Source organism: Lycorma delicatula, chromosome 3 (genome assembly GCF_047948215.1).
Source record: "Lycorma delicatula isolate Av1 chromosome 3, ASM4794821v1, whole genome shotgun sequence".
Classification (NCBI taxonomy): Eukaryota; Metazoa; Arthropoda; class Insecta; order Hemiptera; family Fulgoridae; genus Lycorma; species Lycorma delicatula.
Window position 1 is genome coordinate 208,718,699 of NC_134457.1, and position 25,992 is coordinate 208,744,690.

Sequence of the window (25,992 nt, forward strand, 5' to 3'; positions counted from 1 at the left end):
GCCGAGGATTGGTTTTGATCTGACAAGGCATGGCTCTACCTTGATGGATACATGAACGCATAGAATTCATGTATTTGGTGTACGGAAAATCCACACTCCACGAGTCTCCTCCGCATGGACAAAAAGTGTGTGTTTGGTGTGCAATCTCACATAAGCAAATCTCCGTACAATTCTTTCATGACACAGTGAACAGTGAGTGCTATATACAAATGGTGCAACAATTTGTAAACAACTTACCTGCAGAACAGCTACAGTACACATGGTTTCAGTAGAACAATGCTATGGCTCACACAGCCAACAACAATATGACTTTCTTGGATCAGTGATTTCATGGACAAGTGATTTCAAAGGGGTTGTGGCCCCCTTGGTCTCCTGAATTATTCCCTCTTGACTTTTTCTTGTGGGGATACCATAAGGATGGGGATTAGAAGGATGAGTTTTGTAAGCAACGTAAGGATGCTGCTTACAAAACTCATCCTTACACCATTTACAAATTACAGAGCGAAATTGAACGATGTGTCACTGCAATTCCTCAAAAAATGTAACAACATGTATTTAAGAGCATGCAACATCATATTCAATTACGTGAATTGCATAATGGAGGCCGCTTTCAACAACTATTGCAACACTCATTTTCCCATAAGGTTGCGTCACTTTTTGAATATTCTGCATATGTTACGTTCATGAATTATGTAATTTGTCATTTATCCCATTTTATCAACTTTATGAGTAACAGTAATGAAATTAGATGGTATTGCAGTTACTTTTATTTGGTCTAAGATGTATAAAAGTAGTAGGTGAAGGATTAAAACACTTCTAGGAATGCTTAGCAATTGAAAAGATAAACAAACTATCAAATTATTAACTGGGCTTGCAGCTTGTTACAAAACAGTACTACATACATACACACTTATCAGATGGCAATAAAATATTATTATAGAAAAAAATTTCATAACAAAATACAGGTGGACTTTTTTTGTGAGAAATTCACATTGATATAAGTATTAGTGCCAGATAAAATCTTCCTTACATTAACATTTTGCAACAACATATCAACGAGTTCAAAAAAATAGAAAATAAAAGTTAAATTTTTATTTAAAAATATCTGTATTAAAAATTTACTCTAATAAATGTTACTTTGTACTTACAAAATGCGAGTTATTAAACGTGTTTATTCTTGAAATATGTTCAATGAAGACTAGTAATTCACAAGAAAATAAAAATAATATAAAACGTGATCAATAGAAATACTAAATGACAATTTTTCAAAGCAAGTAATCATTAAATTAGAAGTGGATAAATAAAAAAAAAGTTGCATAATAAAAAAGAGCAGTGTAATAATACATTACTGATCATAAAAATTAACCGCAGATAACAATTTAAGTGTACTGTTTATCTAAAAACCTAATATCAAGGTTAATTGGATGTAATACATATATTAAATGAGATAAGACAAGTACTGCTACATACATTAGAATCTAATAATTTGTTAATTAATTTAATGAAAGTCACAGGAAGAAATATTATAAAGTGATAATATAAAACAGGTATGTTATTTTCATTCAATATAATTTGTGATATAATATTAAATAATTCATTTACATAATAAAGGCTTGCCTACAATAGCAGTTATTGAATTTTAAATTTAGAAAGGCATAGTGCAATAATTTATCATTGATTCAGTTGGAAATTACAATTCAGAATTGGTTCGAATTCAAGAATAAAATTCTTAAAAAAACATCAGTCCAATCTTAACTTCTCTTTATACATTTAGATCTGCATATTATGTTGGCAATTACAGTTTATAAGTATTTATGTGTGTATGTAAATATATATATATATATTAAAACTTAACAAAAACAATTCTTTTGTTATTCTAATTGTCCATATTCTCCTCTGTACTAATATCACAAAGACAAAAGTATAAAAACTGTTTACCACCAAGAGTACAGAATTTGATAATGCTTTTTACCTTACACTTATTATTATTTTTTTTAATAGTGCTTTTGAGGTTTTCCCTCATCATCAGTTAAACGTTTTCTTCACACATTAAATTCAAACCATTAAAATTACAACATATAAAAATATGTAGTCATAAATTAAAAAAAAAATAATTAAAAATTTTTTTATTATCTGGCTAGCCAGACATACGATAATGTAACTGATCATGAGGGAAAACCTCAAAAGCGCTATTAGAAAAAAAAAGTATAAGGTAAGAAGCATTATCGAATTCTGTACTCTTGGTGGTAAACGGTTTTTATACTTTTGTCTTTGATGTATATCTAAAATTCTTCTTTCTGTAAATGTTCCTAGGTATGAGGAAATGTACAGGATTATTATAAGCATGCAGGCATGTCAGACCCAAATCATGTGCTAGTTTAATGAAACAGCAGACTTAAATTTCAATTGTGTATTATCCAATTTCAAAATTGAAAATTTTCAAACTTACAATTCTTAACATTATCAAACATAATAATAGGAGAGATTCTTCCAAAATATTTTAGTGAAATGGGGTTGCACTGATAAAGTACAAAGGCTGTGAGTTTGACATATTTGATTTACTATAAAATTTATTGCTGGTGGGGATCTAATTGAACTATAAGCGGTTGGTATTTTCAGAGGCAGCACAATTCTGAGGATAGGCAAGGTAATTCCTTTAGAAATCCTATAACATCCTTGAATGGAACTTAGATTTACAGTGAAAAAATAAATTTTTTTATAGCATATATTTAAGTTGGTGGATGGAAACATAATTCTGCTGCTTCCATCTGTAAAAAAATGGTCAAATCTCCAGAGGGATTGTAAATGTAATGGGAATCTACTGCCTGGAACAAAGGGTGTGGTTGTTTGTCTTTTACTGTAATTTCTCTGAGAATGGGTCATCATCCTTTCTTTCATCCTATTTTCTTACTCCTGATCCCTTCTTCTAAACTTTTGATTCTAATGAATAACAGTCTGGTCTTGCTGGATCTAGACCCTAGCCAGTGCAACCTAGATGTGTTCTAGGAGAGAACTCAGTTTCCTGTCTGATAGGTAAACAATAATCTTAATGGCTAAAGGGCTTATTGCATAAAGCTAGACTTCCTAACCCATTTGAAATACAAAATACAACAGCATGAACTGAAAATTTGTTATTACGATAATTATTATATTCTCTTTCACATCTTGGATTAATTCTTGGGAAAAGTATATTCCAACATATGACAACAAATAATTTAATCACCCATGAATACTAAATATTTGTATACAATTTTAATTATTATTGAAACTTATTAATTAGACTGCTGAGCTAAAATGCATTAAAGTTAACTACAAAATTTAGATAAAATTAAAGTTCTTTATTTCCATTTAAATACATCACCGCAACAATACCAACAGTTTTGTATAAAGTTTGCTCAGAACAGAAGATTGTACTATGCCAAGAATTATGGGGCAAATTTCTCTTTTCTGTTTAGCCTCCAAAATCTCCGTAACGTATTACGAATGAAGAGGATGAATGAGGATGATATGTACAATAAATGAAGTGTAGTCTTGTACAGACTCAGGTCAACCATTCCTGAGATGTGTGGTTAATTGAAACCTAACCATCAAAAAACACCGGTATCCATGATCTAATATTCAAATCCATATAAAAGTAACTGCCTTTACTAGAATTTGAACCTTAGAACTCTTGACTTTGATATCAGCTGATTTGCGATGACAAGTTCATCAGTAGACCAAGATCTAAATTACAGGCATAGTGGTGCTGATGTTTTGTATACTGGTTAAATGTAGAAATGGATCAGTCAACCCAGCTTTTAACGTAATGACCTTACAATAAGATAGAAATATACTCAATGAAAGGATACTTCATTTAATTAAAAAAAAAGAAGAATTACTTTTAGTCTATTTTTAAATACCTGTAAATTATGGATTGGGAAAGGAAAATTAAAATGTTTAATTAATATTAATAACAATAGTTATTATCAATTAATTATCATAAGAAGTTAGTAAGAATACTTCTATTGCAATACGAAATGGAAAATTTGTCAACAACGAAAATCATATACTGGAAGACACAAACATAATGGGTTAAATGACTGTATTATTTGACCTAGTTTAAAATTTTTCATGGTTTTAATTTAACAATAATGAATTTTACCAACTCATTCATTTTAATGTTTTTTTATTCTCATTACAAGTGATAATAGCTAATATACTCATGAACAGCTAATATACTCATGAACGTGGGTGCTTATGCATGTATAAAAGGCAAGAAAAATATTTTTATACTTCTTCATTCTACAGTTTTTAAATATAAAAAAGATGATTTGTCTCTATCCTGTTAACACAACATCATTAAATTGACCAAGTATTAGTTTTGTTAAAAATAATGCTAATCAAGGACCCAAACAATTAAGTACAACAAATCTTCAGAAAATTAAGTATTCTGCAAACAGAATGTTAAAGAAATAACTTTAGAGATAATCAACATACACAGATTCCTGAATCTTTCTGGCCATCTATATATAAATTATACTTTTAACTACCATAAGTCACTTCATCACAATAAATGCTAGGGAGGTAGTAAACTGCACTTCCTTGCATTTAGTAGTTCACAACTGGAACACTCACAGAATTAAGAGATCGCCTGCAGTAATCAATGCAAAGGAAAATCGAATAATCATTGTATTTATAAAATCTTTTATAACTATTTTCTTGATGTTCTATTCATACAAACTTTTTTTTTTATAATATGCAGCATGTGAATCCAGTTTATTTTTATTAATCAGTTCAATTTTTTATACATACAATAATTAATTTTTTAAACAATTAAAAAAAAAATTGAATGTTTTTGTTATCAGTAACTGTAAGAATTATTATTAATTTATTTTAATGTAATATATTTGTTTATTTTACTTTAAAGTTCAATTTTAGATAAATTTAGTTCTCCAGTATTAACAAATTACAAAAAAAGAAGAAAATAAGGAGGTTCTTAATTTTATCAATATTTTTCTTCTTTATGAGAAAAATGCATTTTTCTTTACTCTACCCAATTGGTTATTTATTTTATTTGTTTATATTATAACCTGAATTTAGTAAATATTTTATTAGTGTTATTGTAACATTATTAGGTATATTATTTTAAGAAAGTCGAGATCCACAAATTTCGTTAGGTAGTTTTTTATTTGTTCATAAATTATTTTTTATCGTACTGCTAAAGAAATAGGAACGGCTATAACACATCGTATAACTTATAATTTTATTTTTATGTTCATGAAGATTAGATGATGCCATAAAAAGACTTCATTAAAAAAGTAAATTATTAATTTTGTTTGTATTCTATTTATTTATTTTTATGTTTGTATAAGCAACATCATTATCGCTCACAAAAAAAAAAAATTTTGATTATTCTTTATTTATTTTGTAAAGAAAAATAAATAAAGACGTTACGTTTAATATGTCTGCTTGGGTACTTGGGTAGGCAGAAAATTTGGGTGTATTTAGTTGTTAGAAAACGAAAGAATTAGATGTATATGAATTTTTTTTGTCTTCAGTCATTTGACTGGTTTGATGCTCTCCAAGATTCCCTATCTAGTGCTAGTCGTTTCATTTCAGTATACCTCCTACATCCTACACCCCTAAAAATTTGTTTTACATACTCCAAACGTTGCCTGCCTTCCTGCCTGCAAATTTTCCCTTCTACCTGTCCCTCCAATATTAAAGCAACTATTCCAGGATGCCTTAATATAAGACCTATAAGTCTGTTTCTTAACTATATTTTTCCAAATGCTTCTTTCTTCATCAATTTGCCGCAATACCTCCTCATTTATCACTTTATCCACCTATCTGATTTTTAAAATTCTCATATAGCACCACACTTCAAAAGCTTCTAATTTTTTCTTCTCAGATACACCGATCATCTAAGTTTCACTTCCGTATAAAGCTATGCTCCAAACATATACTTTCAAAAATGTTTTCCTGACATTTAAATTAATTTATGATGTAAACAAATTTTATTTCTGACTGAAGGCTCGTTTCGCCTTTGCTACTCGGAATTTTATATTCCTACTGCTTCATCCATCTTTAGTAATTCTACTTCCCAAATAACAAAATTCTTTTACTTCCGTAATCTTTTCTCTTCTTATTTTTATATTTAATGGTCCATCTACATTATTTCTAGTACATTTCATTACTTTCGTTGTGTTCTTGTTTATTTTCATGCGGTAGTTCTTGCGTAGGACTTCATCCGTGCCGTTCATTGTTTCTTCTAAATTTATTTTCTTTCATCTAGAATTACTATATCATCAGCAAATCGTAGCATCTTTATCTTTTCACCTTGTATTGTTACTCCTGATCTAAACTGTTCTTTAACATTATTAACTGCTAGTTCTATGTAAAGGTTAAAAAGTAACAGGGATAGGGAACATCCTTGTCGTACTCCTTTTCTTATTACGGCTTCTTTCTTATGTTCTTCAATTATTACTGTTGCTGTTTGGTTCCTGTGAATGTTAGGAAATATTCTTCTATCTCTATACTTGAACTCTAATTTTTTTAAAATGCTGAACATTTTATTCCAGTCTGCATTATAGAATAGGGCTATAAATGCCAAGTATGTTGTTTTGTTTTTCTTTAACCTTCCTTCTACTATTAATCTGAAGGCTGCTTCCCTATACTTTTCCTGAAACCAAATTGGTCTCCTCCTAATACTGCTTCCACTTTCCTCTCATTCTTCTCTACAGAATTGTAGTTAAGATTTTGGTGCATGACTGGTTAAGCTAATTGTTCTGTATTCTTCACATTTATCTGCTCCTGCTTTCTTTCGTATCATGATTATAACATTCTTTATACGTGTTATGAATAATGGACAAAAAATAAAGGTTAAACTGATTACGTAATTAAACTTTGTGAAAATTCGATATGCTTTCAAGCAGTGTTATACAAGGGTTGATTTAAAAACTTGTCTTCGTACAAAAGATTAGGTATTTAATAAAGACGAAGTGAACTAAATGTTGCCGGTGTATTTTTACCACTCTTACATTAACTCGCTCTTGAACTATATATGTGAGATTCATGGTACAGAATTTTTCAGTCGAATTTGGAAGCACTTCCGCTTATCCATTCGCTCTGAAATTTTGCATACAGGTTTGCTCTTGATGACACATCAGGATAACACATTTTAGCAACTTTATCAAGTCGCAAGATGCCCCACTTTACTAAATGAAAAACCTTCCCTTGAACTTATGCAACCCCGATTACATGCATATTTTCTTAGTGAAAGAAAGCCTAGCCTGTTTCGGTAAATTTGGATCTAAAATTCGTACGCGTTTGAAATACTTAATTTTACCAGATCCTCTGCCTTACCATATGTGATATATTACCATATATCACATATTAAAAAAACAAAAACTTGGAAGCAGTTTCGCAGTACTACAGTTATACTAATTCAAAAAGATCTTTCCATTTGATTTTAATACCATATTATAACCCACATTTATTTGGTTGTTTAGACAGAAATTTCTATGTATATAAAACCTCAGTGCCTTTTTTTTCAACCACTGATTTTGCGTAGGCACAGTCATTGTCATCAAACTACAAAAATACTTAGGATGCAATAATTTTTAAGAACCTCACAACTTTTACACTGATCAAAACGGAATCTGGTTAAAACTCAAATAATATCAAATTTAGAGAAAATATTTACTAAATAAGTTGCAAGGAATGGACACAACAGGAACGATCAACTATAAAAAATTTTAGTACAAAGTAATATACCTAAGGAAAGAAAGGAGCGGTTTAGAAGCTCTCTCTCCAGGCAGTGTTATCTCAACCCACCGGGTTGGTCTAGTGGTAAACGCGTCTTCCCAAATCAGCTGATCTGGTAGTCAAGAATTCCAGTGTTCAAGTCCTAGTAAAATCAGTTATTTTTATTACACGGATTTGAATACTAGATCGTGGATACTGGTGTTCTATGGTGGCCGGGTTTCAATTAACCACACATCTCGGGAATGGTTGAACTGAGAAGGTACAAGACTACACTTCGTTTACACTCATACATATCATCCTCTGAAGTATTATCTGAAAAGTAATTACCGAAGGCTAAACAGGAAAAAGAAAGAAAGGTATCTCATACCTTGAAAAGTCAGGGTTTCTTTACTCAGGTTGTAGCACATAGTAGATGATCTCAATGACTTTGTACTGTTTCTATGTTGAGTACTGTTTACCTTTCTTAGCTTCATTACTCATTACATGCTGACGCATTTCAGAACCATTCCATTGTCCTTTTATTAAATGGGTTGCATAATTAGAATTTTTATTTATACCCCGATGAAAATGGAAGAACCCAATGAAACTAATAGACAAATGGTATTAAAGAAGAATCAACATTTAAAAAAATCTAGAAATCTAAATTAAAAAGTAACAATAAAACAATCATAATTATTATCTTAATAACAACTTTATACCGACTAGATGAAATATGTAAGGCAAAAAAAATGCCTTGTGGATTGTAAAACTTCTACAATTCAAATACAAATGAAGTGAATGAAGTTATTTTTAGCTTTTAAGCTAAAAGTAACCCTAAATTTATTTAAATTGTGTATGCTAAAATTTATACTTGTTCGTAACAATTCCACAAAAAACAAAGAGACGATAACATTAATAGATCTATATACATCAAGATAATAATAAACAAATAAATAAATAAATTGATGAATAATTTACAGACTCATAATAAATATAACAATGGAAAAATTATGCATTACAATATCATGTTACCAAACACTTACATATATGAAATAATAACAACTAATATATACATATATAGAGTTTTTTATATTATTGAATTACAATATAGATGAAATATGATATAATAAATAAATAATTTTAAGCAATAAATAATTAAAAGTAAACATAATACTTCTACAGATCATATATTAATAATAATAATTCTATTGTAGACACATTTTTTATTCAATATTAAAATAAAACTACAATAATACATTAAAAGTTCTGAATTATTTAAATATATATGATTTAATGCGTTGCATATTTATTCATAAAAAGGAATGTGCACTTCTGCTAAGTTTATGTGTACATAGCTGTATGAATTTTGTGTGTATCTAATGCATGTGTGCAAGAATCAGAATAGCCATAACATATTTAACCGTAACAACATTTAGCCACTTCTACTGACTATTCAAAACCAATCTCAAATACAGAGATCATAAACAGTATTGAACATTCCTTGTTATTCTTAAATCTATATATAAATAAAAATGAATGTTTGTCTGTCTGTGTGTCTCTTATGCCTTCCTAAACCGTTCATCAGATTGCGATGAAACTTTGGTGAGTTGTTGTGCGCACGCCCACGAAGCTTTCTGAATTAGTTTGGACCCGCTAGGTGACGCCGCTGTCAAAATATTTGCGAAACAAACAAATATACAAACAGACTTTCTTCTTCTATATATATAAAAGGTAATGTTCGTATGTATGTCCGCTATAAACTAAAAACTGCTGGACCGATTTACATGCTGGAAAAAGGGAAAAATCAGAAAAGGGATATAGGGGAAAAGTGAGGAAAGAAAAGGGGAAATAGAGAAAAAGGAAAATAGGGAAAATGAGATAAAGTGAAAAGTTAAATTTTGTGATGTTCCATAATGTTCATTTTTTTAATGTTTTACCAAATTTTCAATTGTGTTCATTTAATATATATACACTCAAAGCTAGCAATAGCGAAGCATTGCCGGGTCTGCTAGTAATAATATAAAATAATGACAAAATTAATTAATAGATCGCTTTTAACTATTGAACAGAAATGTACTGTTTCATGGTAAAAATTGGTAATTAATTTATTCCTTCCCACAATCTGTTTTAATCTTTCATATGGCTGTGACATTTGTAAAGTATTTGAAATACAAAAGGTACCAATCACAGTTGCTTTATCTGAATTAAAATTTTCATTATATAGTCCATCGTAAACAAGTATCTCTTGTTAAGGCTAATTGGCACACAGATTTCTAAGGCCAGTAAACAGTACATTTGACAGTAAAAAACAAAAAACAATGGGAAACCACTTCGTTTATCATTTTCTTAGTAAACCTAGTGTAATAAAAACCGAAGTTAATATTATTTACAAAGTTAGAATATTTTAGAGAATAGCATTCTGGAAACTAGAACCTGAAGTAAAATAAATTTTGAAAAGTATCAGTGCCTTAAGCCAGTATAATAAATTATCTGTAGTTTACAGAAATAAAAAAAAAAGAATTAGTTGCAGTTTCAAAGCATGCCACTGGAATTTATTAAAGGCTAATGTTCATAGCAATCAATCCAATAAAAAAAAAAATCATTCTGAATAAATATATTTCTTCACATACTATAAAATGCTTTAAATAGAATATTTATTAAATATTTTATTTTGTTAAAAATAATGATGCAACCAAAGAAGGGACAATGGAAACAAATGTCTATAGTGCTGAAAAAGTAAAAATGTAGAACATACACTACCAACATAATAAAACTTTTATGTGTGTACATATATATATGTACACATATATGTACATATGTACATATATATATGTATACACATGAAGAAGAAGTACTGCTTATTTTCTTTCAACTGTCCCTTTCAGAAAGTGAGATTCTAGATCAATGATAATAAAATGGGCTATAACCAATGCCCTGCTCCCATAAGGACACTAGAAAACTAAAGAGGGGAGTGAATATTTGCAGTTCAGGCAATTAAAATTTCAATATTTTTCCAGAGATTATCCTAAATTTATACTTACAAACTACTTGATCCATTCATGCCACTGTATCTTCATTCAAGAATAAATGCACGCAATTAATAATTTTTGGTCTTTTCTACTACTTTTATGGAGGGAATACTGGTGAAATATTTATCGTGATGGAGCACGTGTTCTAGTATTACTAGAAAAAAAATTCAGGAATTAATTTTAGATTCATCTACAATAATTATGCTGATTGAAGTTAAATTAATAAACAAATTAATGACATTAAATATTAGATCGCATAAAACTGTAATTCTATAACTCAATAATGTAACAAAATGCAATTAATTCCTGAAATGTGTAATACTGTAATAAATAAACTCTTAAAAAAACATTTTAAAATGATATTTCATTTTTTAAGTAGATGATACATATATTCTAGCAAATAAATGTATCTTTTTAAGGCAGAAACAGAAAATGAAATTGCCATGACAAAAACTAAAGAGGCCAACAGATTACTCTTATGAGTAAAAAAAAAATGTCAACTGAAATATACCAGTATTTTTTATTACTTTATTCCGAATGAAATGTTACAAAAATACTATATCAGTTACTGCCACTTAAGTTTAATCAATAGTGCATATCATTACTTTTTTACTTCAGTTAGCAAAAATGTTATTAATTTACATATGCAAGTATTTTACTGGTAAGCCATTACAATATTATACTAGTAAGTTTTTAGGGCTATTAGTCTTAAATTAAACTCCATTCACAACACTAGTTTTTTTTATCCTCATTGTATTTAGCACCTAGTTCTAGTGAAAAAAATAAAATTAAGAAAAAAGCTAGCTTAAGTTACCTAAAAAATAAATCTTTTTTAAACTAAATTTAACTAGTTGCTTAGTTCTTAAAAGTTATTCGCAAAATAAAAAAAATAATAAATAGAAAAAACTGTTTAATATAATCTTATTCTTTTAATTAAATACTTGTAATATATTACAATAAAATTCCAAATTAAAAATCAGCCAAACTTTACAAATATCAAACTTGCCAAAGAATATACATCAACTGATAAGCTTTACCATGTTGCAAACACTGAACAACAGATACAAGAGGAATAAATCCAACTATAACAGTGTGAAAGAATGCTTTATACGTAAATAACCTATTATACATACATATGTTATACGGTAAAATAAAATTTAAACAATTTTATGAACTACAGACTAAACATAGAGAAAAGTTATCAATAATCTAATAATAAGAATCAGGTAATTTAGCCTGACAAAATAAGAGTAGAAGACCAATGAGGCAAACTCCAATGTGCAAATAATGAGAGGCAAGAAGTTATTTTATAAATAGGAAAGGCTATTATAAAAAATTTGAAAGAAGTTTAAGAAACAAGAAATACTCACAGAAAAAAAGATTTACTAGTGAATTTTCTTTAACACCTGCAGACATATTATTGAATGTATTTTAGTGAGAAAGATGTGACAAATGAAATAATAAGATAAAAATTGTGAGATCCTTGCCAGGAATTCTAGATAGCTAGTCTGGAGTTCTAGACCGGCTATCTAGAAGCCACACTACGGGAAGGAAGGACTATCTAGAATGATCTAACTACTACACTAACCGACCTATTTTTAAAGTTAAAACTAAAATAGAAGGAAATACTGACTGGTATAATTCATTGACAGGAGCAAAATTTAATTTAAAAATAAACAAGAGTAAATCGCTGAAAAACTGAAAGGAAAAGTTTGGAGACCCTTTTTAAAATGATGTTACAAAAAGGTAGTAAAAACTGGGTGGGCTAATCAAATTCAAAATGAAGAGGTTTTAAGAATAATATGAAAGAAGAGATGAACTAGGTCGATGAATTGTAGATTAGGATATTCAGGTATAATTTGTTTTGTAACAGGGGGTGCAGAAAGTAAATCTGTAGATTAGAAAACATAAAAAAATAGATAACTGAGATAATAAATAAAGAAGCTATTAAAAGCCAGTAAGTAAGTGGAAGAAGAGCATTTACGGAAAAAAATTGAAAGCATCCATCCAGATGGTAGAATTTGAAAGAATGTTTTACAGTACTTTTATGGGGTATAATGCTGTATAGTACTGTAACGTGCAAAATAAACAAAACAAGCTTTTAAAATTAAGGTGTTTAGGGTCAGTTAATCTAAATGAAAGGATGCATAGATGGTAAATAGGGAGGTTAAAGACAGTTACATGAAACAAATATATCAAAAATAAAAGATTACGGTAGAAAAAAAAGAAATGAATTACATAAAACCAGCCATTTAATTTATCCAAAAAGAAAATGCAAGTAAAACAAATTCACAAAAATTAACAAGTGTACATGCGTGTGATGTCTATATTATGCACATTACATTAATGAATATTCTTACCTTTTATTTTATGATTGTCATATGTTGCAAGAACAAAATGACGATAATCATATTAGAGGACATCATCACAAGTCATGTTTAAGACTGCATAAGATGTCAAATTCAGCCTAATATAAGAAATTTTACACTTAAAAAATTGTTTTATTATTTTAAATAATACAATAAAATTTGCAATATGATAAATTAAAAAAAATCTTATTACAAATATATTTTGGATAAAATATATAAAAAACATTATTGAATTATTTTGACATTTAATTCTTACATGTATAATATTACTGCAAACCGTCTATTAAGAAGACAAAGATGTTTGACATTTCCATACCTTTAACCTTATATATACAAGTATTACTTAAAAAATTTGTCATTTATTCCGAAAACCATAAAAAAATCTTTAATTTTCTCAAACAAAACAACCTGCATTGTTTGTTATTACTTTGCATAATTCTTTTATTAATAAGAAAGGAACGAATTGTTTTTGTTTTTATTTTTAATAAATTGTTTAGAAATTTAAAAGTTTTTTTTTGGCTAATTAAATTTAAAGCTTCTTTCATAGAAATAGTATTACTGTGCTGAGTTTTTAAATAACACATCAGATAAACTTAATCTTTTGCTCATTGTCAAACATGTTATTAATGTAGATAGATAACAGACTTTGGTATGCACCAAGGCTGTGATTATTGTACATTGCAGTTTATAATATTGCAACCGATCTCTGATCTGATCCCTGGCAATGGTCTTGCATTATTTATCACCTCAGCTATCTTACAATCAGTAAAATTTGCATGTAATTGAGTGGACTTGATGGTAATGACAATAAAGAAACAAAAACCTGATTAAACCAGAGTACTGTTACATCACAGAACTGCTGCAACAATAAGAAGACATTAAGCGCTCAATTCTAATAATGTACCTTGTTCTTCAGAAACTTTATTTATCGCTGTCATCCAACCAAAGCAATGGTTTGTTCATTTATTTGTAACATAAGAAACATGCAATTCTCCAAATTTTTTTGAATCATTAGACCATTTTACTTATTATGTCATTATTGAATCATACTTGAGACCCCTTATCATATGATCAATATTTTCCCCATACGACCAAAGCTCTTTGTATATATTGCAATAATTCTCATCAGAAAAATAACCTTAATTTGTTGCTTTACAAAAAGCTTTTACTTCTTATGAGTATGACAATGATTAAGGAGGACCTGAGCTTTAGGAAGCACCAGTGAGAGTTGCTTTTTCTGAGAGTTTTGATGTTAAATAAACAAACATTTTATTCAGATCTGAATACAATAATATATATTATACAGATCATGTCAGAAATAATGTTTCTTTCTATTCTATCAGAGAAAATTTACATTAAAATCTGTTTTTAATACTTCTTTTGTATTTTTTTCAGTGTCCCACAAAATGAATGACTAATCTAAATCATTAATTCTTAGGTTACAAAAAATAACGTTTGCGATCAAACATTAGAGAATTCTGTTTATATTTTACAAGACATGCTGAAAGCGGCATTGTTTGAAACAACAATCTTATAACTTCTAAAATAAGTAGCGAATCATGTGCATGATTTAAACTTCTCACCTAGCAATTATAATTTACATTTATTAGTTACATCTAGATATGATTTGTGAATAACCCTTTATAACCTACATTAAATAATTTGTAAGTCTAACAATTTCCATATTAGTCACAAGCAAATAAGTTAAGTACCAACAATGTATATAACCTTCATTTAAGTTACCTGTAACTCTGTTAACATATTAATTTATGATAAATAAGAGAAATCTCTATTTCTGACTTTTCCTAATCGATTAAAATTTTTTTAATTGCCACTTAATTTAAAGAACTTTTAAATTAATTTTTACCGTCTACCAATAGTGAATATCTAACAAATAAACCTCATAAATTATAGAATTTCCATCTATCTATAAAAATTGCTGAAATTTTTTGGGGGATTATTTAAAAATTGTGTATTTATTATATAGCTCAACATTTCATTGTAAAATTTATGACTTTTTAGTTAGTTTTAATTTTTTAATTTTATGATTATTTTTCTTTTTTAAGTATTTTTGGTTCAACTGATTTTTGCTGATTCTAAAGAAATCAAATTAATATTATTATGACGGTACGTCCACTCCTTCTTGCTAAAACACACCTTGGTATCTACATTAATTTGACAGGTGAGCTCCTATTGTGCTAGTGTAACTGTATTATATGATGTAAATAAGTAAGTAAGTCAGTAAGCAATCAGTCAGTAAGTATTTTTTACACATCAGGAAAAAAATTGTACGTGGAAATCCCCTCCCATAACCCTAACTTGTGTGTGTTAAGTTTCTGGTGTAATAACAGTATCGGAGAGGAATTACCTTCAGTAAAGTTAACTTAAAAATTCATTCCAAAGGAAAAAAACATTTGTATGTGTAATATTTGGAAACTCTGTTAGAGAAATGAACATCTGTTAATAATATTTATGTAACAACAAAATTTATCCAATTTTATTCTTCTTATCGTTGAAAACAAATTTTATTTATTTTATTTTAATACATACATTCTATTTTATTTTATTTTGATGCATTATATAAGAAATAGAATTTAGTAATTAATGTCATATATGTTTCTTTCTAAAACAAAAAAAAATTTAATTAAAAACAAACAGTATTATAATACCTTAGTAATGTTTTTAAATTTTACAAATTTAATACAATTACAAATAATAATTTAGTACAAATAATTTGGTATTATACAAATAAGGGACTGATAAAGATAAGTGATCAGTTTATAATTTACAGTATACGAGAGTAAGTCAATTATTATCTGCAATGTAGTTATAAATTTTATTACAATACAAATAGGAAACTTACATGTACATCATTTTCCAACACATGTACATAGTCCCCTTGCATTTCAATGCACTTGGTCCATCGTACAAGCTTCTTGATACCCTCATAAAAGAAGGTTTTCGGTTGAGCTGCGAGCCAGGAATGCACCGCTTCTTTCACTGTTTCGTATGAGGTAAATCGACGGCCCCTTAATGACTCTTTGAGTAGACCAAACAAGTGGTAGTCAGAAGGAGCAAGATCAGGACTATACGGAGGATGAGGCAGTACTTCTGGAGTGGATGAGTTTCAGCAGTGTGGGCAGCAGTATGTGGACGGGCATTGTCGTGCAACAACACAACACCTTTCGACAGCAGTTCTCGGCATTTGCTTCGAATTGCAGGCTTCAGCTTGGCAGTAAGCATCTCACTGTAATGCCCACTGTTTAATGTCGTGTCCCTTTCCTCATAATGTTCCAGTACTGGACCTTGTGAGTCCCAAAAAACCGTAAGCATCAGTTTTCCTGCGGACGTTTGGGTCTTAAACTTTTTTTTGCAGGGCGAATTTGCACGTTTCCATTCCATACTCTGCCGTTTACTCTCCGGCTCCTAATGATGGTTTCATGTTTCGAGTGATGACTCTGTCTAAGAACATGTCCCGTTCGTTACCATAGCGATCCAAATGTTTTTGGCAGATGTCCAAGCGCGTTTGTTCATCTAACTGTGTGAGTTGTTTTGGGACCCATCTTACACAGACGAAACCCAAGTCTGTTGTGGATGATTTCGTGGGCAGAACCGTGACTAATTTGGAGACGATGTGCCATTTCATCAATAATTACTCGTCTGTCTAAGAAAACCATGTCACGTACACGCTAAATGTTTTCCTCATTTCTAGCGGTAAACTGTCGCCCGACTCCTTCGTTGTGCGTAACACTTGTGCGACCATTTTTGAATATTTCAATCCATTCGTAGACACTCCGTTGCGGCAATACACTGTTCTCGTATTGTACCGAAAGTCTTCGATTAATTTCGGCCGTGATACACCTTCCGACCACAAAAAACGGATCACTGAACGTTGCTCTTCTTTGGTGCAAACAGAAAGCGGAGCAGCGATGCTTAATGGAAGGGCAGCGGTAATGGAACTAACCTAGCAGCATCAAACCTGCACAGACCTAACAATTAAACTACGCATGCGTCATCTACGCAACACGACAGCACTACCAACATAAACAAAAATATAACTAAATTGCGGATAATAATTGTCTTACCCTCGTATTTAATTTTTTAGACAAAAATTTATTATACAGATAATGAATATGTGTAGGAGGTTAGAAATTTCCAGCAGGAAAAATCTCATGGAGGAATGCTGAAAAAAGAACACATATTTATTAAAAAAAAAAAAAAAAAATATTAATGCATTTTATTATTTTCTATTTTGTTGTTTTTTTTTAAATCAAAGTATGCATAGAAGCTGATGATTTGTGTTAAAAATTCCACTTTCTGTGAAGGGGATCAAATACAGTAGAAAATATTTTAAGCAAGTTATATGGTTAAGTAATTAAGGCTTAAGTCAGGTTAAAGCTTAAGTAAGGACTGTATATAATGAAATTTTAAGGAATTAAAAAATAAAGTCAAGGGAATGCAACAGGTTTAATGAACAGCTAAAACCAGGGAGGAACTGTAAGTAAGTTACAATGACTGGGACAAAAGGTAAACTAAAAAAATTCTTATAGTAAGCTGTAAAGTGAGTCTTACAAAGAAGTGATAAACTGATAAATTCACTATTAATAGTAAGTTTTGTTTCAGCATTTGAGTTTTTGTGCTCCTCAAAGATTAAATGAAGAATCAGTGAAGATACAATCCAATTTTATTGTGTGAATTATATTTGACAGCAGACTCAAATACAGATTTTGGCAGTATTGGTATTCTGTCAAAGACTATTTTTGAATATCTGCTGTCATTACAGTATACTTTTGACAGACAAATATACAAATATATTTTTAAATGGTATGTTGAAAAGTGTAGAGGATAACAGGATTCAATGAGATGTATTTTTCATTCTCATTCTTTTGAACTTGATCAAACTGAAATTTTTATACCCTTGATCATTTTGATTGTTTCATGCTTCATGGGATTAGAGTAGCGCTTTTTTGTAGGCTGTCATTTTTGTGATAAAATTTCATACAATTTATCATTTAAATTACTGAATTATAGGAAAGCAAACAACACTACTTCTGAGGTTGTTGATATTTTATTAGTTTATTAGGTATGTGCTGTTATCAAATAGATTTTAGAGAAATTAACACCAAATACTAGCCACTTCCTAAATCATTCTCATGAATAACAAGCATCTGGTGTCAGACTAAAGAATTAAGGCAGAATGCGGTTTGCTGCTGTTGCTGTCATTATTAAACTGAATTTACAGGTGCTACATTTGTATTTCAAGCCTATTGATGATCTTGAGGCTGAAAAGGGATACCTTCACAATCACACTGTTTACAAAAAAAAAAAAAAAAAAAAATAGCTGTATATTCAACATCAATATCTCAAGAAAAGCAAATTTGATTGGTACCTATTGTAGCATTTACGTATTTATTATTGTAGCTTTACGTGCATCACAGCTATATGAAAGACTGGGAACAGATACTGTTATGAATAATAAACAATGAAAATAATAATAAATAATGCGAGAAATTAATCTATTTCTGTTGCGTAAAATGCTTTAAAGGCTACTGCATGATCATTCCTCCATACTAAAGGAATTTATGATCATGGTATAAAATTTTCAGTTATGACCAAAAGTAAGATTCTAAAAACTTCTTTACCTTTATTAATATACACTTCCCAACAACATAACATTTACAAAAACACAGTTTTAAAATCCTCAGTCTATAAACTAAGATTTTTTTGTAAATTACCCCCAAACAGCATAATCTCTAAACAATGGATGAGAAATTATGTTGGTCACATAATATATGTGTAAACTTTTTACAGATTTTAAAAATACAAATATTATGCTGCAGTCAGACTGTATTTTTCAAATACAAATTTTAGCAATGAAAATTAAACCAAATTTTATAATAAAGTGTTTTTAATCGTTTTTTCACAGAGTTTATTATATTTCTTGTTCATATTTTATTTTCTTCTCATTTCTCATGGTTTTATTTGTACAGAGAAATTCTCTATTTTTTATTTACAGAAGACAAATGGTTTACTTGTGAATTACTCACATACTGTCATTTACTCAACCATATATGCACCCATTAGTGACAATTTTTCAAAATGCCAATTAGTTTTTATTTTTAACGGATTCTTTCTGAATGCCAGATAGTTGTTATACATTATGTATAAAAACATTTTATACTCATTAAGAATTACTGTAAATTGTTTTTATAAAAAAAGATCTTTTTAAAGGAGTTTTGATTTTTAATGTTAGCATCCTAAATGACATTGATGTTTATGAATCCAATATAAAATGTAAAGTAGCCTAAGTTAAACTTAAAAGCAAAACATTTACTAATAATCACAGAAATATTTGAAAGAACTTAGATGATACATATAAAATTTTGTACCTGGCATATCAGAATTAATTAATGAATACAGTAATGAGAAGTTTACAGTTTAGGATATGATAATGGAGAGTTACCAAAACTAAATTGCACACTGAAGTGATTCAACATAGTTATAAGGAATAACTGAAATTATAAAAAAATGAGTTTTAGTAATGTTTATTTTTTTTAAAGAAAAACATTTGTCTGAATGAGCATGATGGAATATTTTTATGTTTTTAATTCATGCTGAGTTAAATTGTTTTCTATCAGCCGACTAATTTGAATAATAAATGTGCTCTACATAAGGTGACAATCAGTCTAATTTGCAAAATATACATGTAAAAACATAACTTTTAAATTGTACATTAGTGGATACTGTTGAATTTGAAATAGTTTCCCTGTTGTATTTATTCACTGGTTACCAATTCAATTTACCAATTCAGATATTGATTTTTTTGCAGAAAACAGAACCTTAAATGAAATGTTGAAGCTAGTATTATATTGAATGTACCATAATTTGGAATATTATTGTGATGAATGATCTACTTTCAAGGCCACAATTTTAGAGGCCTCTAAACAGAATCTTGGAATCATATCAGCAAAATATGTTTTTTCATTTATCATTAATCAAACATTTGTGTGCGGCTGTGCATAATATCATCATCCTCTGTTAATATTACACCACTCAAATACCTTGATTTTTTTAAAAGAATCCACACAGTATTTTACGTTCAGAAACTTCAACATTTCAGTAACAGTTTACAGATTTTTCATATGAAATTTAACATAAATACTGCTCTCAATTTTGATCACATGATTTTATAAAATAATTGCTCAAAGTTCAGTTTAAAATCAGATTTTATTGTTTCTGCAATAGCCAACTGACAAATGGTTACTTTGGCTTCAGGTTTATGAACATATTAGTTAAAACACGATTGCTCACATGATTCCAACCAGATCACTGTATGAGTAACACTACATGGCTGTTTTGAAAATTAAATTGTAAATACTGTTATGCATAGTATTATATCATTAATTTAAAATAACATGACTGGAGCTCAGATTTGTATTAAACAGTATTTAGTTTAAATGTACTTGATGTAATTTATATTATGTGTACAGTGTAGGCCTAATGTCTTGCCTATTAGCTAATATCATATCTCAGTTGAAAAATGTATTTTTATGATAAAGAAGCTATATGTGTAAAGTTCATCATTACCTAGAATTTTATAAATATTTCTGTTAGCCAACCTATCTAAACTACAGGTAGCTATATAAATGTTACTATATTGTACAGTAGATATATCAGATGGGAAAATTCTAGGGGGGAAAGAGATTTAACTTTTTAATCAAAAATTCATTCAATTAGGTAATTTGTAGTAAACTAAGAATTGTTAAAATTCAGTTGAAATTTTTTCTGGTGAATATATTTGTAATTTGGGTGACTTCATCTGTTCATTTCAATAATTATTTTTAAACATAATTCCAGGGAGTTACATTCATATAAGATTTATTATGTTGGTGATAGGTTTAGTCAAAAAGGAAAAAAGTCCACATTTGGTTACACCATACCAATTATCTTTAGAAAATTACAATGGGAGAATACTTTTTAATAAGGTGAAGAAAAAATAAAATGAAAACCAATGAAGTGCAAATATTTTTACTTACAAAAATTGAAGATATTAAGTTAAAGATGTTAACAATAATTTATATAATGTATATATATATATATATATATAGTTACCTCTTTTACAACACTCACTTACACTCTTAGATCAGTTATTAGAAGAAAACATTTATTTATTATTTTTTCAATTTTTGTAATGAATATATTCATTATCTTTATTTTTGTTATGAAGGAAAGATTCACATTTATATATTGCAACTGAAATTCAATTAAAATAAAAATGAAGCATTAAAAAACAAAACAGATTTTAAGAAATAAATATTTTGTTAAAAAAATGTAGTAAATGGCACGGATATATAAAGCTTAAATAGTATAATTCATTTAAAAAAAATTAATGATCTGTTACAGTGCATATAAACTATATGAAGAATTCAGTAGATTACATACTACATAAGAAAAAGCATAACTACTGATAACTACATAATAGTAGAAACCCACATGAAGAAAGGCACACCGATAATGTTGTATAATGAACACAGAATTACAATATTAGAGAAAATATATTATATATATATATATATGTTTTAACATAGTAATTTTAAATTTACATCATTTATGTAAATATATTATGCGTTAGCTTATATGGACAGTGCAAACAATTTGAGGCAAGCTATGTATAAAGCTAACTGAAAAATTAATAAAAAACAGATCTCTGCTTTTAATATAAGTTCAAAGTTGAATAAATGTCATTTTCAAACATCTGAAAAATTAAATTTATATCACTGTCTAATTATTCTGATAAATATACTAAGATAATACATGAAGTATTCATAACAGTCCTCCTTTATAAAAGGAAAAAATCTCTTTCAGAGCTCTTGTTTCTTCAAGTTTTTTTTTAGGTTAATTACTATATGTTTGTCAGATTTCAATTAAAAAAATATGTAGTTAACCCAGATGTTCTGGGTTGAGTTCTGGTCAGGCATGGCATTTTTTCAGATGCTATAAAAATTCATTTCATTATCAACTATTGGTATCTGTTACAGGGCATTCAACAAAATAAAGTGGAATAAAGAGAGGAGTTAATTGTTGTTGGGCTCCTCTTCTTCAAGTTAATTACAGGCATTAATTACATCTATTCATTGTTCTGAGGCAAGATTACAGTTATTTAATTTTGTCAACAAAGAATAATTATAATAGAATTATTTTTAATTAATACTATTCCTCTACTGAAATATTAAAGGATCAATTAAAACTACAAAAAAGAGAAAAAACTGGTTACATGTCTTCATCATAATGAATTTATCATATTCATATGGTCACATGCGCACATCAAATTTAATAAAATAGTCTGTACAACAGTTTTTAACAATAAGAGCTGTTTCAAAAGGAAAATGCAATATAAAATACACTGTACTAGTTTTTATAACACTGCTGCCAACTTAAGTAATTATGATGATTTACTTAATGCTATTTTGTAGCATTGGTAAAATACTATAATAGAAAACTTTTTTCCTCACCATCATCATTAGAACATTTTCCTGAACAGGAGTTTTTTATTTTTTAAATGGCATTGACTGCTACAGTCATTTCCACTAAAAATATTCAACACTGTGTATGGACTGCACATAGCATCCTTAACTTCATTGTTCTACAGGAACCACATCACTGAATGTGATTTTGATTGTTAGCATTTTATGGTCTTCAGTTTCCAGGATACTGCTCCCTATGATAATCCATCTGTTGCGGAGCCAACAGGTTGTAAGGGATGCAGGCCCTGTCTTACCCAGGATCCAATAAAAGGTCTTATTACCAACAACTGTTGCACAACAAGGTTTTTTTTTTAAATTTAATAAGTTCATATAAACGATAAGTTTTTTATGATGAAAATTACTGTAAAACAATTCAGATCACTGTTCAGTAAATAAATCAAACTTTCTGCTTTGGTGATTAATTTATCTTAACACATATTTATGCATATCTCATACATCAGTGATTGTCATATCACTGGTGTACTAGAAAGAGTCATCACTTACTCATATTATGTAAACTATGTGACAATTACACATTCTTATTAATATGTAATAATGAATATTTAAGAGGTACTGAAGATGGAGACAAGAACTGTGAAAGTGCATTTTCCTGCTTGTATATGTAAAAAGCAGGTAAGTTACATGCTCTTACTGTTCTGGTACATAATCATTTTTCATTGAAATAATATTTAGCTTACTTTGCCTTACTTCCACTATGTGATTTACGACCACAACATCTTAATAAATAGCTGTTAGATGAAAATTTTTCGTTATATTTCTTGCTTCTAAAATCCTAGTTTACTGAATTATTCTCACTTAGGACTACTTTATTCACATATATTTTGATAAAAAAAATGACAATATAAATTTTAAAAACAATTACAAGCTGGTAAGTGTGAGTAACATAAGTGTCCTGGTGGGTCTTCTCTGCTTGCAAGGACCTGTTTTAGTCACAGTAATTTTATCAGGTTTAAGCAAATTTTTATAAAAATATTTATAAAATATTTCAAAGTGATGCTCTTTTTTCGTACACCTTTCTCCAGATTAGGTAAGTTTGATGCTAAAACTTAATTTTAAGCAACAAAAGGCACACATCACTAGCGAAAATGATAATTATTCAAAGAATAACAAGCATCCCATATCAAGCTAATTAGAGAAAATGAGAGATACAATGGATTCTCATTCACGTAGCCGCTTTATATTTGTGCATGTCAACATAACAATTTTTTGAAACTGTGATATCAGTCCTACTAGCAACACCTTTATTCTGTTAATATCATGACTAGAGAGCAAAATTACAATCAATGATACCTAGTTCTGCTTTATATGGATCATACCAGTAAGAAAGGCTGGGATGAATAGTAAATAGCAGTAAAATAAAGAACATCTTTTTGTGGAAAACTATCAAGTATTAACACTGTTCCAATTCATATGGGGATAGTAATAGTTTTTATTATAAACAAAATTTCTTAAATTTGTTTATAACTGAAGAAATCACACAGTGGAAAGATCTTAATAACAGCATAAAAACCATAAAACTATTTTAAAAGCATAAACTATTTCACAAAACTTCATGGATGAATTCTATTACAGTTACAATAAAAGAATGATGAGAATTTTTAAAACACTACGTTATTAAAACAAGACTATGTTTATAATATAAAGTATGGTAAAGTTAGAGAAGCTAAATAGTTCTTACACTGAAGTCATATGAAAATATTTTAAACATACAACAATCACAGAAGCTTGTTTATATCTATATTTTATGTGTGTATATACATTTTATAAACCACAGTACTAATTCACTATTACACTTAAATCCTAATTACTCATTACAATAATTAGGTAGTAACTTATCTAATATTACTTGTTCAGTAATAAAAAATAGTTTAATACTTCTTTATAATTAGGTACACATATAACAGTAATTTATCATAATAAAACTACTATTATAGTGATATTATTATTATTAAAAAACTTACTGATAACTTTACTTTAATATAGATTTAAAAGTTAAGGTAAATTCATAACTACTTTAAAATTGACATTGTTTAGAGTCTTCAGAATGTCATGATTTCAATTAAAATGATTACAAACATATTTATGAGTGTGCTTAGGATACAAAAAAAAAAAAAAAACAAAACATTATTAAAAAAAAATTCAATGAAATTGGCACATAAACTGTTATATTATTGTTCATGTAATCTAATTTACAAGTAATTTAAATTAATCACTTATAAATTCATTAATTTTTTTAATGATACACAATGATAAGAATGCAATACTCTATGAGTTGAATGATTCTACAGTAATACAAGTAAATACTTGTAGTACTATTATGTAATGTTACATCAACTTATTTTAATTTGTATTAGTTTCAAGTATTTAATTTTTTATACAGCTTAACCCTATTTGTCTGAAATAATAGAACTGAAATTTACTCTGATTGGCAAAATTTCAATAAAACAAATTTTTGAATATATATAAAAAGAGGGGCCAGCAAGGTTCTATACGTTTTGATATGTCAACTTCATTACCTCTTAAATATATGTATGTGCTTTGGGTACATATTTATATATATATACATATATGAATTAGTTATTTGTAATTACAATAAAGTTTATTTAATAGAAAATCTGTTTATGTAATGTAATATTTAATGGAACAAAAGTAAGTATTCTTATATTTTGTAAAGTCCCGAAGCAATACAATACAAATAATTAATATATTAAGTGTAGCATTTATGGGTTAAGAAATAAATAAATTTGCTTTACAGAATAATTAACATTTGTTATTTTTTTCTATATGTAGTACTGTTGTACTGTAAGTAATCTTAATTTATCATTCTCATTCAATAATCTTTGCAACTAAGAGTTTAGAGAGGTAAATCAGGAAGAATCTATTCCTGCACTATCATTTCAGAGTGGATACAGAACATGACTAATTCACAACATGAACTTTACGTCAAAATATTTATCACGTCATATTTATCATTCACTTCAAGTTAGTATGAACTTTGTTGTTATACAGTTTGTTAAATGCCATAACTTAAAACAGTTATAGGTGTCTAATATGAGTTAAAAGCCAGTCAAAAATGACAACGTCATTCTCAAGAATAACAAATCCAAATAACAATAAGAAATCCAGACTTAGTAGGAAAGTGATGAGTGAAATGGTCTCCATTTGCTTTTCTCACTACAGTTGCATTTTGATATGCCAAGTCCACCAAAATATACAAATGTATTCAGGTTAATAAGTGAAACTGTTCACTAAACAATGTTGTATAATAAACAACATTACTCTCACAGAAAGCAACTTGATTAGTGTCTGGTAGTTTGGGTACTT

The 25,992-nt window shown here is 28.6% G+C and overlaps 1 long non-coding RNA gene across 1 annotated transcript; it reads left to right on the forward strand.

The window, feature by feature from the left end:
* Nucleotides 1-1,434: 1,434 nt before the first annotated feature.
* LOC142322397 (uncharacterized) lies at nucleotides 1,435-24,543 on the forward strand. The gene is made up of 3 exons (XR_012755837.1): nucleotides 1,435-1,547; nucleotides 15,190-15,305; nucleotides 22,162-24,543. It is a non-coding gene; the product is annotated as an uncharacterized LOC142322397 (long non-coding RNA).
* The last annotated feature ends 1,449 nt before the right edge of the window (nucleotides 24,544-25,992 follow it).